This window comes from Labeo rohita, chromosome 1 (genome assembly GCF_022985175.1).
Source record: "Labeo rohita strain BAU-BD-2019 chromosome 1, IGBB_LRoh.1.0, whole genome shotgun sequence".
NCBI lineage: Eukaryota > Metazoa > Chordata > Actinopteri > Cypriniformes > Cyprinidae > Labeo > Labeo rohita.
Genome location: NC_066869.1, coordinates 23,103,352 through 23,117,481, shown reverse-complemented (window position 1 = coordinate 23,117,481; position 14,130 = coordinate 23,103,352). Strand labels below are relative to the sequence as shown.

At 35.4% G+C, this 14,130-nt stretch overlaps 1 long non-coding RNA gene across 1 annotated transcript; it reads right to left on the bottom strand.

Annotated features, from left to right (window-relative positions):
* Positions 1 to 2,252: 2,252 nt before the first annotated feature.
* Positions 2,253 to 13,835, bottom strand: LOC127168543 (uncharacterized). The gene is made up of 3 exons (XR_007828118.1): positions 13,752 to 13,835; positions 4,525 to 4,571; positions 2,253 to 3,454 (listed from the first exon to the last, which is right to left on the bottom strand). It is a non-coding gene; the product is annotated as an uncharacterized LOC127168543 (long non-coding RNA).
* Between the last annotated feature and the right edge of the window lie 295 nt (positions 13,836 to 14,130).

Below are 14,130 nucleotides of genomic sequence, written 5' to 3'. Positions count from 1 at the left end.
ATCCATAGATTTTAAAACAGAGAATGTGTTTTTTTTTTTTTTTTATCTTCAATAAAGTGTTTCAGAATAGGCAACAATTACTGGCATAATCAAACATGTTGCTACGAATTTCCATTTTTCGTTTAGCTGCAACGTGTATCAGAATCATGGCTTTGTTTTCCGGTTTATTCCCTGTTGGCTTTGACATGTTGACTTGTATGAGGATTCCCATTGTAAGCACTCCCACTTCTAGTCAGTAACTGCCTTCTTGTTATTTTGGCATCTTATTACTTTCCATCTGCTGTAATTGCCTGCACAAGCCAGTGGATTGAAATTCTGTTGGTATTGTGTGTTGACTATAAACAACACTGATATTGTGGAGTATGTTATCATGCTCTGCCACAGTTCGTGCTCTTGCAAAAAAAGAAAAATTGTTAAACATAAATGGCAATGTGCAAATGCAAATTTTGTGCATGTCTTAGCAACTACAAAGGTCTGGATGCAAGAAACATAAACTGTTCACATCTCTGCCTTCCCTTAAATAAGTCTTCAAGGATTACAATTTTGAGGCTATTCGTGCACAAATTCTGACAGTCGTATAAGGGCTCAGACAATTTAGTCATTTAGTCTCCTATCTCGTTAGTAAATGTCAGGACATCACTACATACATTATTTCACAAACGACTTAAAGTGATGTTTTCAGTGACGTTGACAGTGAAGACAGAGAAAAACAGACAGATCATCAGCGTGGAGAAGGATTAGAATGTTGCAGAATGTGATAAGGCTTATCTCTATTGCCAACTGCGGAAGTAATAGAAAACTATCTGTCACAGCTGATAAACCAGTCAGCTGTGTTCAACCAAATCACTTCAAGTAGATAGAATGATGTGATGTTCCATATTTATTTTAAATTTTGGGAGGTTTGATTTTGTTGGCTAGCTGGCTTTAGGTTGAGCAGGTGAGGAAATCATCTAGTTTGACTTTTTTTAAAGTTGATCAAGCACCATATTCTCCATCGCTTGCTCTCAGTATTTCTCAGTGAGATTTCCTGTTGGACTGAGTGAATTTAGTGACACAAAATGCAGCATTTTATGGCCAAAAAAAAAGGTTATGGTCTAATACATACACAGAAAGATGAAAAGCAAGTTTCCAAACTGAAAAATGAGTATGTTCACGCACATGCTCGTGAATAACAAAAAGCTTTCTGACAGTGCGTCTTGCATTTCTCGAAAATACATTTTGTACACAAAATGCTGATTTTGAATGAGTAATTTTGAAAGTAATGTGGTGTTTTCACAAAAAAAGGTATTTTATCAGTTTTAAATGCTGTTCTTCTGAACTTTTTATTTATCAAAGGAACCTGAAAAAAAAAACTCAGCTGTTTTCAAGCAGCAAATCTGAATATTAGAATGATTTCTGAAGGATCATGTGACTGGAGTAATGATGCTAAAAAAATCAGCTTTGAAATCACAGGAATAAATTACATTTTAAAATATATTCAAATAGAAAACAGTTATTTTAAATAGTAAACATATTTCAAAATTTGACTGTAATTTTGCTGTACTTTGGATCAAATAAATGCAGGCTTGGTGAGCAGAAGAGACTTCTTTGAAAACATAGAAAATCTGGTCATGTAGTAAATTCAACAATGCACACTAAAATCTGTTTTGTACCTTTAAGACATTCTCACAACCACCATAACAATGCAGGTGGTAAAAGAAAAAGCCATATGAAGAATCAAAGTTCATCACAAGTAGTTTTTTCACAAGCTGAAGTATATACAGAAGGTGCACGTAAAACACAAAACACCATCATGATAATAATAAATAATGCAATAAACATTAATTAAACAACAGAAGATGTAACATAAAACTGAAATACATAACTGATAATAAAAACTATTAAGAAACATGATTGTTCAAACGATGTTGATTTGTTCTTTTTTTACTTCTAAAAACTGTAAAGTGTTACTGTAAAAATTACATTAAATGTCTGATTATATATTTTACAGTTTTTCCCTTTATCCTTTTTTTTTTACATAGGGTTTTTCCACTTTTTTATGGATGTTTTTATCAGTAATTGTTGTTGTATTGTGGAAGCAAATAGCAGAATGATTCAGAATTTGTGTTTTACAGCAATATGCGATTGAAAAAACATACGTGAATAGACAAGACACACAGAATGTTCTCTTTCATACATTTTTCAGATTTTATTTCATCTATTTGATTGACAAGTTCATTCGTTGGTTTTTAGTAAGCTTGGGCAATGAACAACAGTTCACCCGGCTTACGCCTTGGAATACTGCTTTTGAGTGACTGAACTATTCATGATCAAACAACATTTCACCTTCTATCACTCTTGCTTTTTCTCAATTCTCCACTTCACTCTCTCCTGCACCTTGGTGACAGAGGACTACAGATGAGGCTGGTGGGACGTTTGTGTGTGCATGCGTGTGTGTGCTGAATGAAAAGAGATCACACGCAATATTCAGTCTCAAAGCTACTAGAGTCAGATATTTAAATAGAGCCTCTGCCTCTTTTGACTCAACTTATATTGCATGCTGATAAGTTTACTGCGTGCGTGTGCATGCATAACTTCATGTTTATCAGATTTATTCATATAAGCATACATTTGTACATTGTCTTTTTCTTGTTTACTGATACACATATGGCCATTTAAATATTCCTTGGTTAAAAATAAAATCTCTTAGGACTTGAGGAAAGTGTGATGTTCATGCTCATGAATCATGTCGACTGGCTATTTACAGACATGCAGTATGATCTAATATCTTTTATATACGTAAAGATGAATGATGTGCTCTGGGAAGAAAAATATCTCATGGGCTTTATTTATACCCACATATAAGACCTAAGAACTACACCATGGAAAAGTGATTGAGTTATACTGCTATAGGATCGTCAGGATGAATGATGTGCTTTTGGCTGAAATTCACATATATGTAAGAATAGATGTCAACTTTCGTTTTGAAGACTGCACCGTAGAAAGTTATTGGGTTCGTTTTATCTAAGAACTCTTTTCTTTCCTCTTCTATTCTCTCACTTTTGAGGTACTTAAGCCGTCTCCTGGGCCAAAGCCCTTAGCCTGTCGCTTATTGATTCCTTCAACAACCCTACCGTTCCCTTTGGGCTGAAATTGAGCAATTATACATCTTCCCTGTTTTACTCTGCCCTTGCAATCAGCACCTAGTCAAGCAGAAAGTATCAAGCCTGGAGGTAGTGATTAAGGAAGAGGACATGATGACGAAGATTATTGCAACACCTGGAACATTCTCCTGTCATTGTCGTAATGCTCATCACCAAAGGACCTTCTGGGATGAGGGTTGTCTTGTTAAAATGTTGGCAGTGGTGTGAATTTTAGTGCTCAGCGAGCCGTAGTCGAGTGTCCTTTCATTTGCGTAGATCACTGCAACCAGACTATGAGAGAGTGCCCTGGAGATTCTGCTTTGGTGAACTGGCTTCAGGTTCCACATAAACAATGGATGAGAGAAAGGAAGAGGAAGATGATAGAGACCAGATAGCGACTTTATGCTAAAGCATAAAGCATAAACTCTGAACTTGTGCTCAATTTTCTACAGGCGTGCATGGTGGTTTTTTGTTGTTGTTGATGCTGTTAAGAAATTATCAATTTTTCTCTATAATGCTGGGTCTGTTTAAACACATTTTTTCACATCCTGTTACCTGTGCTTTCAGACTATCTTCCAGATTTTCCAAGTAAATAGGTTTAAATTATGAAATGGTGCTGAATGAATTATGGGATCACTGTCTGTGTGCTAAAGTGCACTGTTATTTCTGTTTTAAGCAGAGTGTGTTGTCTTTTTTTTATTTAAGCTCATCGTCTGTGTGAGACTGAGACATTCTGTTAGCCGGCATGATGCAATGAATAAAAGATGAACTGTTTCTCTCTTTCTCTGTCTCTTTGCTTAAGGTGTTGGCCTGGTCTCTGTTCAGAGAGGATAGTTTGCATAATTACAGCCATTAGACTGCCAATACATCCATACAGTTGAAGTGATCTGTGTGACTTTACAGTTTTACTGTAATAGCCTAACTGGTGCAAATATCATAAGCATTTTTACTTTATTTGATAGATTGGATTAAATAAGTTCAGGAGGATGCAACATGAATGCCTTTACATGGGAATCACAACTGTAGAAATTAGGGTTGGGTAAAAAATATTGATTTCTTGATTTGAATCAACTCTCATTGTTACAAAACGTTATTATTCTTAAATCCCAGGAAAGGATTGTCTAACCTGTTTTCAGTTAATGAATGGAACATTGTAGTGCACCTCGCATCCAACAAATCCCAATGAGCTTTGTGCTTTGTTACTTTTGATATGAAACAAAGTCTCAGATTTCAAATTCTGTCCATTTTGTTCCAGTATTTAAACAATAAATGCTGTTTTGGCTCTGTGGAGTAATAGATCGTTGTAGTGCACTGATCGTCTCCTGCACTTTACTACTAGTTTCAGCATGAAATAAACATGAATGAACATCAGAAGGTTTGTAAAAGAAAGAGTACAACTTACCAAAGTCTCTATCCTGTCTCATGTAGTCACTCAGTAGTGTTTTTCACCTGCAAAAAGATATCAATATTACAGCTTGTATGTCACGTAAATTTACCTCAGAAAAAAACATATTCGGTGACTTTAGTCACCTAGAAAAATGAACTCTAGAGAGGAGCATTTTGATAAATATATGCACTATATAACATATTTATTATAATTGTTTTACTGTTCTTTAATGTTTAATTCATGTTTGAATAAATCATCAGGGTTTTCCCTTGTGAAAATGAATCATGGTGTTATTATAGTAAAATTGTAGTAACTGTGTTTTTTGGTGTATTGATTACCATTTGTATATGTAATACAGACAACAACATTTTTTTGTTGTTGTTGTTAAGCTATAGTGTAGCAAAACCATGGCTAAGTTGTGGTTACCATTGTTTAACTATAGTAATCATGGTTTTTTGGTTTTATTTGTAGTAAGAACCATAGTCAATTTTAATAAAGGCTATGACAGCCACCATTTAAATGTTAAACTATATTTAGAATTAGAAATATAGGCCTAATTATATAACTGTAATTTTATTATTAGCCTATAAAAACTACATTGAGTGTAATTTAAGCTTTTGTATGCAAATCAGTAAATTGTTTACTTTCAATAGTATAGTTTATATGTCATTCATGTATATTACAGCATTAGCTGAGAGATTTTTTTTTCCATAAGAAAATTTGGCATGTACTGTAACCTGATATATATCCAAAATAACTGATAATGAATCAAATCACAAGCTTGTCAATCAGAATCAAAACAAATTGTGAAATTTGTGTCAAAACTCAGCCCTAGTAGAAATAATCTGCAAGAAGCATGAAAATGGCTAGGTATAGCCTGAATTAGAAATTATATCTTATACCTTATACCTATATATTTTAAAATAAAAGATGGTATGATAATAATAAATTATTCTATCTAAATTAAAATAAATACTATATCAAAATATGAAAAAATCCTGGGATATCAGTAAATCAGTCATAGTTCAAGAAAGAAAGAAAGAAAGAAAGACAGAAAAGAAAGAAAGACGTGCTTTCGTATTGTGTTTGCAATTATGCCTCACTGAAATAATGCTGCAGGTGCCAACAGATTTATATGCATTTATTCACAACATTTTCTACTCTTTCTAATCCTTGAATGCCTTAACTTTTGCCTTTGGAGTTACAGTTTGAGACATTTCTGTGATTAGAAATGCATTCACTCATTCAAATTGGACAGCACTTCATTAATTGTTCATTAATTCTGCCAGCACTGGTCATAGAAATGATTATTACCAGTTCATGTAGACACTGTGCTTTAAAAAAATGTGAAGTACTTTATACTGAATATAGTGAATTAAGCAAGATGCCAGTAAGTATACAAAGATCATGGATTACCTTGGTTTGCTTAGACCAAATAACCATGGCTAGCAATTCCTCCTCAGTGAAAAACAAATAACAGACTTTAATAACTTTTATACTCAAGGCTATATAAGCTGACTCTGCAAGCCACTCTCTGCCCACTGAGATGTAACTGACTCTTTGCATTCAGAAAGGCTGTTTATTGTCATATAGTACTTTGCACGAAGGCGGACAGAAAGAATAAATCAGGACCAAGGGTCTGTACTTTATTTTCTAAAACATTTTAGCAAAAAAAGCTGAGTTTTGGATTTGTTTCCTTAAAAAAGCGCTCATAGAGTTGCCATGCTTTATTTCTGCAGGGCGCAACCCCACAGACGTCCTGTTTTCGTCATTCTGCTGCCCAATTGGCTGTAACGGACCACCACCATGAACCAATCAATACTATCAATACACAGGGCAAGCAGTGGCAGCAATGTGCCTCTGCTTGCCTCCCTTATCTCAATGAACAAGGAAAACTTTGTATAGACCGTGAGATCAGATGTACTTATCTATTCAGTGCAGGGCCTTAAATGCACGACCATCGGTGTGTTAAATGTGTGCGTCAGTGGAAATCTTCTTACGTATCACCTTGAAATGTTTCCTGTTGTGCAAAATACTCTTACGAGAAATCCATAATCTAGTTTCAGGTGAAAAAAAAGAGACTGTAATATAAGAATATGAAGTTTACGTGGAATTTCTACTTGTTAGATCATGCAACAAGCTCTCATGAAAGCACTGTGCGTTGGTTTGAAGGTTAATACAGGTACATCATGTTGTATTGTGATCGTGTCTTTCAATTGCTGCCATACTTCTCTCTCTAGGTCAGTCCATCTGCTTGAAAAAATGAAATTCATTGTCTGTGCATGTTTATTTAGTCATCCAACACCCTGCTGGGCTTATAACATCTTCCTTTTTTATTCTTTTCATTCATTTTTTTATTTTATATTTAGTCTTTTGCGTCAGTTTCCTTTTTTTGTCCACTTCACAGAACAATGTGCAGTCATTTCAATACTTTGAGACTACAGGATAAAGATTTCAGATCTGTCTATTGAATTTTCACAAACCGTAAGACCGAAAATTGTTGCAAACAATTTTGCCTATTACATATACAGTACTTGCACATATTACACAAGCATCTGACAGTGTTGACCAAATGTAGTGAGATTTGTGAAACCTTATAAAAGAGGTATATTAACAACAGGAACTGCTCTATGATTTCAATAGCTTCATACAATTAAGGATAAATCACTGACATCACACTGTAAAAAAACATAAAAACACAATTTGTTGAGTCAACTTAAAATACTTTTAAGTCTTTTACTCCGCTGCCTTAAAATTTTAAGTTAAGTTAACTCACATAAGTTTAGTCAACATGAAAAGTTAAGTTGTACTAAGTGACAGCTTAGATATTTGAGTTGACTAAACAAAAAATTTGGTTTGTTAAACTTAAAAGCTGGGCTTGTTACCCAGCTGCCTTAAAAGTTTAAGTTGAATCAAATATCTAAGTTGTCACTTAGTACGACTTATTTCAAGTTGACTAAACTTATTTGAGTTGACTGTACTTAAATGTTAAGGCAGCCATGTAACAAATTATTTTAAGTTGACTCAATAAAATGTTTTTTACAGTGTATTTTATGAATGTCCTTGCTACCTTTCTGGGCCTTGAATGTCAGTTGCGTTGCTGTCTATGCAGGGTCAGAAAGCTATTTTTCATCAAAAATATCTTAATTTGTGTTCTGAGGATTAACGAAGGTCTTACAGGTTTAGAACATGACGATGAGTAATTACTAACAGAATTTTAATTTTTTGGTGAACTAACCCTTTAAGTTTAATACATGAATGTGAGTGATAATGTAATGTCTTAAATTGAATTAAAATACATGGAATAGAATAAATGGATTAATAAATAGAAAAAAAATGGAATATTAGATTTGTTTTAAGAATATTCTATGAATATTTTGTTCTATGAATCCGTATTTATTTCTTCAAACAAGGTTACAGTTTTTTTTGTTTTGTTTTGTTTTGTTTTGTTTGTTTGGGTTTTTTTCAAACAGTAGGTATATTATTGCAAATGGAGATATACTGTCCCTCTTCGCCATACACTGTCACCGCAGGACAGAAAAGAGCAATAAAGGTATAAACTGTGCCTCCGGGCATACGAGTGAAACACTGTTTGGTAAAAATTACCTGCTATCATTGAATCAAACAGCATATCACGGTGAGGACAGGAGTGCAGCATAAAGGTCACTGGAGAAGGAGACTGTCAAATGATTATTGAATAAGGGACCAACATTTAAAACACCCTTTAGGCTACTGACAACATTTTTCTTGCTCCTTTACTTAAAAAAGAATTGTATCCATGTGCAAATATGCAGTTTGCACTCCAATATAATGTGTCAGTGGATTCAAGAACTGTAAACTTGAAGGATTTGGATTGATGGAACTATTAAGCTGTGTACAACTTTCTGAGTTGCAGCTTGCTGGAGACTGATTTGGTTATAGTGGTGGGGGTGTGTATATGTGTGTGCATCTGGCTGTCAAGGCCAGACACCTGTAAACAACATTAACACTTCTAGACAAGAGTGTGCTGAGTTTTCTAGTAGATGACTTATGTGCTTTCTCTTTGACATTCTCTCCTTTTCTTTCCCGCTCTCTGTCTCTTGATTGAAAGAAAACTTCAGCACCATCTACAGGTGATGAATAATAGACCAAGTTCAAAGATGTTAGGAATAGGACAGATCTTAATTTTGCTCTAAACCAAGGACCCAAGGACACAAATGGGTAGGGCTACATAACGTCTTCCCAAACTCATGTAGGCAGGGTTATCAGACAGCATGACAGTCCTTCAGAGGTAATAGTAGGTTCTACCCTGCTGAGAAGACCAGTTTAGACCAGCAGAAATGTCATGTTATAATAAAGTATATATATATATAAGAGGGGTTACAGCAGTACCATAAAAAAAATTTCGGGTTCTTCAAGCTTTTCTTAAAAGAACCTCTTTTTTTCTTAGTCTGAAGAACACATTAATAATCTGAAGAATTTTCTCCGTTTCACTCTTAAAAATAAAGTTTCTTAATTGGCACTGATGATTCCATTAAGAACCTTTAACAACCATGGAATGTTTTCATTGCACAAAAAGTTCTTCTATCCACTATTTTCCTGAACGTGGAAGGCTCGTCCGACTGGAACGGTGCTTTACATTTACAGTCTTTGGTGTTTATAGTCAAATTAACTTTATTTTCAAAGCCGATAATATAATGTTAAACCTATTAAAAATGGTTTATAGTGTCACAATGACCATCTTTTTGGAGTAACTCATCTGTCATAGTTTAATGAGTGGGAAGATGACATGAAGCGACGCCAGGTTGAAAAATCATGAGTGCACATACAGCTCCCGATCGATATATATCTTTTTTTTTTTTTTTTTTGAGTCATAAAGAAATCATGTTTTTTGTGGAAAACATTTCAGGATTTTTCTCCATATAGTAGACTTCTATGGTGCCCGCGAGTTTGAACTTCCAAAATGTAGTTTAAATGCAGTTCAAAGGGCTCTAAAGAAGGGTCTTGTCTAGTGAAACAATCTGTTATTTTCTAAAAAAAAAATACAGTTTATATACTTTTTTAACCTCAAACAGGTTTAACCGGTTCGTGAAAGTTAGGGTAGGTCAAAAAACTTGCATCTCATTTTCTCCTCTAACTTTAAAATGTCCTACATCACTGTTTTACCTTTATATTGTTTATTTATTCATTTATTTATTTATTTATTATATATTGAAATTCTTTGCACATTCACACTGTAAACACTGGGTCGGTACTTCTGCAGCAATGTAGGACGATTTTGAAGTTGGACGAGAAAATGAGATGGGAGTTTTTTGACATACCCTGTCTTGAACCGCAATACACAGAGCTCAGGCAGAGCAAGACAAGATGAGCATTTGAGGTTAAACGGTATATAATTTTTCTCTCCATATATATATATATATATATGGAGAGAAATCCTGAAATGTTATCCTCAAAAAAACATAATTTACTTTACGAGTGAAGAAAATAATCATGAACGTCTTGGATGACAAGGGGGTCGGCAAATTATCTGTAAATTTTTGTTCTGGAAGTGATCTTCTGGATCTTCTGATTTAAGCCGTGCTCGTTTTATTTTGTCATTAGGCATGTTTCCATTACAGATTTGCGCAAAACTTTAGCGTTATTTTATAAATGTCGATAAAAAAATGATTGCAAAATGACACTGTTTCCATTTAACAAACTTAAAACATCATTTTTTCCTTTAGCAACAAGTAATGACGACTGATGTTGGTAGGTTAATGTATATCGCAGTCACCGAACTAGCCAATATGAAAGGAGACGCAGGCGTGTATCTTTAGCAAAGCAGCATCAAGAGCCACTTCTGGGGCTGTGGCATGGCTGGTATAAACACAAGCACTGACTAAAGCTGTGTCGGAGCCATAATGTAGTGTATATAAGGGGTTATCCAAGCATTTTTGGCCCCTTATACTTGAGAACGGCCATGTATATGAGATGTTTTTTGGAGGTTACAATGCATTAAAGAATGGTCATGTAACTCTTACGCACACCAGGTGACCTGTAAATGTGAAAAAAATGTAATATTCCTTTTTTTAATTGCCTAAAAAAACACTTTATGTGAGCGAAAAAACGTTTTTGCAAGTATTCGCAAAACCGATGCATATTTTCAATTCACAATTTCAGTTTGGGCAATTTGAAAGGTAATGGAAACGCAGCTATTATTTATGCAAAGCATATTTGCTGGTACACAAAACCTGGAATGTTTCCCTCAAAAACCTTAAAGGAGAAACCTTTCATCCACAATGTTCATGTCCTTCTTTCTTCAGTCGTAAAGAAATTATGTTTTTTGAGGGAAACATTTCAGGATTTTTATACATATAATGGGCTGCCATGGTGCTCCGAACTACCAAAATTAAGTTTAAATGTGACTTCAAACGATCCCAAATGCGGTTGTAAACAATCCCAGCCGAGGAAGAAGGGTCTTACTTACCGAAACGATCAGTTATTTTCATAAGAAATAATACAATTTATATACTTTTTAATGTCACATGCTTGTCTTGTCTCATTTTTTTTCCGGTTCATGACAGTTAGATGGAAAAAATTCCATCTCATGTTCTCCCTCAACTTCAAAATCATCTTATATCACTGTTTTACCATTTTTGTTAAGGGTGTTTGATCTTTGCATGTTCACTTTGCATAGACTGGGTCGGTACTTCTGCAGCAATGTAGAAGGATTTTGAAATCATTTTTGAAGTTGAGGGAGAACCATTGTTTTCAATTTCCATTATTTTCCATGTCTAGTCTTTTTGATAAAGCTGGTTAAGGTAGCTTGGTAAGGGCTCCCAAAACGCAGTACAGTGGTTTATTTAATCTCCAGGAGAAATCACAAAAGAACTTGTTTCTTTTCTGCCTTGTGGCTTAGATCCTGAAGGTTGCATCAGAAGATTTATGGCCTGATATTTCAGAAACCCTGTGTGAATATTCTGCCTAGAAGATATGGAGAATAAAACGGAGAAGCTGTTAAAAAGCAGTAGTCATTAGTGTGTGCTCTATTCTGATAGCTGGGTGAACAAGTGAGCGGCTGATCCCCCATCACCTCTTACAGCTGTATAATGTCATAATGTTCAAAAAAGACGTGGACGACTTGTCCGAAGAATCCTCCCTGACCTGTTTAAATGAAGACGAATGGATGGAGGAGAACGTCCTTAAATGTGATGTTTGCTCGCTTAATGACCGTGTTTGTTCCCGTTGTCTGTGATTGAGTGTATTCATTAGGCTTGATGCGCCCACAGACGTCTCTGGCAGCGAAACACAAAGGCCTCTGACCATCTCTGCTGCACGTTAATGGAATCTGAACTACATTAAAGGTCGAGAAACCGAGAACAGCATCAAACTTTATGTAATGGTATCGCTTTAGGCTCCGGTTTCCTTGCCCACTGCCCTTTGCTTGTATTCATTAATAATACTATACATGAAAAAATACAACATTAGGGCAGGGAAGTGTTCAATTTAGAGCAACATGAAAGATAACAAAGAATTATCTGAGCAACCGCACCATTGCGAGCCATGGATTACTTTGATTTATTTTTATTCTTCATTCAGCCAAATGAGCTTACATAATTAGCTATATTTCCCTAGTATTGCTGAGCACAAAAAATACAAATTAACAAAATGGAAAAATGCAATCCACAGCACCAACTACATGAATATACAAACAGAGTTCCATGGCTGTAAACATAATGGGATAACAAATACAGAAAGAAAGAAATGCTTGATAGATCTCTATTTAATATCCTTTTATGTTTTCAGCCATTGAACTGTGAAAATAATCATCTTTACCTACACAGTATGTTATAACAGAACCATGAGAAGAGTTTTGGTTTTGGATAAACTGACTTGTCGAATCAAGGTCTTCTCAACAAAGGCCTGTATTAAAGGATTTTTAAATGTTTTCAATGTTCAGTTTACTTTTTTTCAAGGATGTCTTCGGTGAACATGGAAAATGTACTTTATGCATGTCTTCACAGTCATAAAATCAAATACAACCAAAAGCTGCTTTCTCATAATCTGCATAAGGATCTAAAAGTCTAATTCATAGACTGGAGTTTGAGAGGAAACGGCTCAGATTTATAAGTGAGGCCATAAATCTTGTTGTACCATGCTGGAATTGGATGTTTTATTAACTCTTCAAAAATAGAACCAATGTCAAATTATTAAGAGGACAATTAAATAGACAGTCGCAACAGCAATTGTAGTGTTATTTTTAAGTGGGTGGACAACAAGCAGATGTATGTGTTAACATATGAAGTGTTTTCACTGACGCAACTTGTGCTTGCTTTTTATAAGGACATTTTTGTACTGCATTGCTCTTCTAAAAGGTACTTTGAGTAGAAACTTTGAGTAGAATCAAAGGTCAATGACTAAACTCGTCACAGTGAGCAAAGATGTTACAACCTTGATCACTTAGCTGCCTTTTCATGCTGTACCTTGAAAAGCGTTACAAAATCCACTTCATTTATTTCCAGCCATTTTATAATGCAAATGTCCTTAAAAGGTAGTCGGCTAGTTTTTAATCTCTTTGGAATTGTTTGCATGAGTAAGTGCTTTTCAAGTGGTTTGATTATTATGTTTAAAGGTGACCTATTACGCCCCTTTTTACAATTTGTAAAATAAGTCTCTGATGTCCCCAGAGTGTGTATGTGAAGTTTTAGCTTAAAATACCTGACAGATAATGTTTTATAGCTTGTTAAAATTGCCACTTTTAGAGTATGAGCCAAAATGTGACTTTTTTTGTGTTTGTCCCTTTAAATGCAAATGAGCTGGTGCTCCCAGCCCCCCTTTCAGAAGAGGGTGGAGCTTCAAAAGCTCATGCTCCTGCATACAGGCAACAACAAAACAGGACAATGTCACGCACTGAAAATGTCAGAAACTCTCCGAAAATGTCAGTCATCTGACTGTACTGTGCAAAATAAAAGCACGTTTATGAATTACACAAGCAGGGAGCGTGGCACGATAAAAATAACGACATAGCTGGTCTCATGGTGCCGTTGTGTGCTGTCACAAAATATACGTGTCCCACTTAATTGACAAATTCAAGTGGTCGACATGCCTTTTTATATGTAATTTTTAAATGCCACATCCCTATTTGAGATCATTCTGGCAGCATGTGAAGGCAGCATCAGTGAAATCAGGCAGAGACAATGGTAGCTTTAGCAACATTAACCTTACAGAGTGCCAAGAAGCTCTTTCATAAAGGCAATTTGGAAAACAAATGTGTAACTTACTTTGTCTGGAGCTGATGTTCACGTACGAAGCGTTGGTCTTGATCCCCTCTTTCAGAATCAACCTTTGCGAAAATCCAGTGTTGAACTGACCCTTGTCTGTGAGGCAGTCTGGCGAAAAAAAAAAAAATGATTGGCACAAACCACCTTTCCTTTGACAATGAAATTTAACCACAGTGTCCTCAGTGGCTCAGATGGAGGGAGTCTACGGAGGCTTCTGTGTTTGTTGGTGCATCCCAAAACACAACACTAATGCCTCTTTGGCGCTGATATTGTATCTCCAGCAGCTACGGCAAAAAAACAGTAATGGCGGACTGCTGCTTCTCACTCAGGGCTTCTCACAAATGGGCGGGATTTCTCCCTAGGATGACGTGTATGTAGG